Genomic DNA, 2,591 nt, shown 5'->3' on the forward strand with positions numbered 1-2,591 from the left:
CTTGTGTAGAGTCTGGTAAGCTATAGTCATTGGCATCAGCAAAAGCTTGTTAAATTCAGTGAATGACTTTAAAAGCTCTTCACAGAAAAAGAGAAAGAACACAATCTCTGCCCTTTAGGCGATGACAATCTCCAAACAATGAAATATGCTTACAAAATTTGAATTTCATAGGCTCTGGTGAAAATTGTGAGAAGCTGGATGATAAAATTATCCGCCCACAAACAGCTGTGTGTGGAACTCCTCCACCATTTAAAAGAGCAAATTAAGAAATTCCTAGGCCGGTGCTGTCAAGAAGAACTTTATGCGATGATGGAACTGTTCTATAAATCTGTTCTGTCCAGTGAAGTAGCTGCTATGAGCATCCAAAGTGTGACTAAGGAGCTGAATTTTTAATGTTAATTCAGTTTACTGAATTTAAAGTTGAATATCTATGTGGCCACCATACTGGATGGAACAGCTCCATCATGAAAACAAAGTACAACGACTGCTGTGTGATAAGTTGAGTGTAGAAACTGCCAACTTATAACTCACTATTCAGATTCACTAATAAATCCTAGACTTGGTCCATGATGGGCTTGCCTGGTGACTCAGATGGTAGAGAATCTGCCTGCAATGCCAGAGACCTGGGCTCGATCCCTGAGTTGGGAAGACCCCTTGGAGGAGGGCATGGCAACCCACTCCAATATTCTTGCCTGGAGAATCCCCATGGGCAGAGGAGCCTGATTGACTACAGTCCATGGGATCACAAAGAGTTGGACATGACTAAGCACAGCACAGCACATGATATACACTATTTTTGTCTTCCCTGGTATCTCAGTTGGTAAAGAATTCACCTGCACTGCAGAAGACCCTGGTTTGATTCCTGGGTTGGGAAAATCTGCTGGAGAAGGGATAAGCCACACACTCCAGTATTCTTGGGCTTCTGTGGTGGCTCAGCTGGTAAAGAATCCATCTGCAATGTGGGAGACCTGGGTTGGGAAGATCCCCTGGAGAAGGGAAAGGCTACCCACTCCAGTATTCTGGCCTGGAGAATTCATCCATGGGTTCACAAAAAGTCAAACACAACTGAGCAACTTTCATTTTCACTGATCCATGATGGGTATTTGACATTTATGGCAAACACCACTTTCTGTACATTAGTTTCTTCATCTGAAAAATGGGAATAATCATAAAAGTAAAGTGAAGAGGAACTAAAAAGCCTCTTGATGAAAGTGAAAGAGGAGAGTGAAAAAGTTGGCTTAAAGCTCAACATTCAGAAAACGAAGATCATGGCATCTGGTCCCATCACTTCATGGCAAATAGATGGGGAAACAGTGGAAACAGTGTCAGACTTTATTTTGGGGGGCTCCAAAATTACTGCAGATGGTAATTGCAGCCATGAAATTAAAAAACGCTTACTCTTTGGAAGGAAAGTTATGACCAACCTAGATAGCATATTAAAAAGCAGAGACATTACTTTGCCAACAAAGGTCCATCTAGTCAAGGCTATGGTTTTTCCAGTGGTCATGTATGGATGTGAGAGTTGGACTATAAAAAGAGCTGAGTGCCGAAGAATTGATGCTTTTAAACTGTGGTGTTGGAGAAGATCTTGAGACGTCCTTGGACTGCAAGGAGATCCAACCAGTCCATTCTGAAGGAGATCAGACCTGGGTGCTCATTGGAAGGACTGATGCTAAAGCTGAAACTCCAGTACTTTGGCCACCGCATGCGATGAGTTGACTCATTGGGAAAGACCCTGATGCTGGGAGGGATTGGGGGCAGGAGGAAAAGGGGTCGACAGAGGATGAGATGGCTGGATGGCATCACCAACTCGATGGACGTGGGTTTGAGTGAACTTCGGGAGATGGTGATGGACAGGGAGGCCTGGCGTGCTGCGATTCATGGGGTCGCAAAGAGTCGGACACGACTGAGCGACTGAACTGAGCTGAACTACCTCATACCACCCTCACCACCTCTCTAACCTTCTAAGAATCAGTTTGAATTCTACGTTTGGATGTGACGGGCTGTGTGCCCGAGGCTCAGCCAGAAAGGAACTCAGCCGCTGTCACCTGTGACCGCAGAAGATGCTGGCATGAGTCCCATGGACAGAATGGCTTAGCCATCAGGTGAATAAAAAAATAAAAAACACCTGCAGATGAAGCATCTGTAGTGAACAAAAACACTCCATAAATAAAAAACCAAAACTTCGAAATCTCCCCATCACTCTTCAAATAAAACCAGTTGCTTGGCCTGACCAGCAAATGTTCACAGACTCCTTCAGGGATGAGCAGTGTCTGGGACTATGCTTCCAGGCACCGCCCCAGGGCCCCTTCACAGGCTTTCCCACTAGCCCCAGTCCTTCACCCACCCTTCCTCTGATGGGCTTCTCCTCACTCCAGCCTTCCCTGACTGCCCTGTCCCCATCTAAGTAAGCCATTCCTGTTAGTCTCTTATACCTTTTTTACCATTTACTATTTGAAACCACATATTTAATTTTGTGTTTGGTTTTATGTCTGTGTTTGCCATTAAATCATAATCTTCCTGAGGACAGAGGGCATTGCTCCTTGTCTAGAGAGGGGCGTTTTACACAATGGCTATTTGCTCAGACTCTT

The sequence above is a fragment of the Ovis canadensis genome, chromosome 4 (genome assembly GCF_042477335.2).
Source record: "Ovis canadensis isolate MfBH-ARS-UI-01 breed Bighorn chromosome 4, ARS-UI_OviCan_v2, whole genome shotgun sequence".
In the NCBI taxonomy this organism is placed as follows: Eukaryota; Metazoa; Chordata; class Mammalia; order Artiodactyla; family Bovidae; genus Ovis; species Ovis canadensis.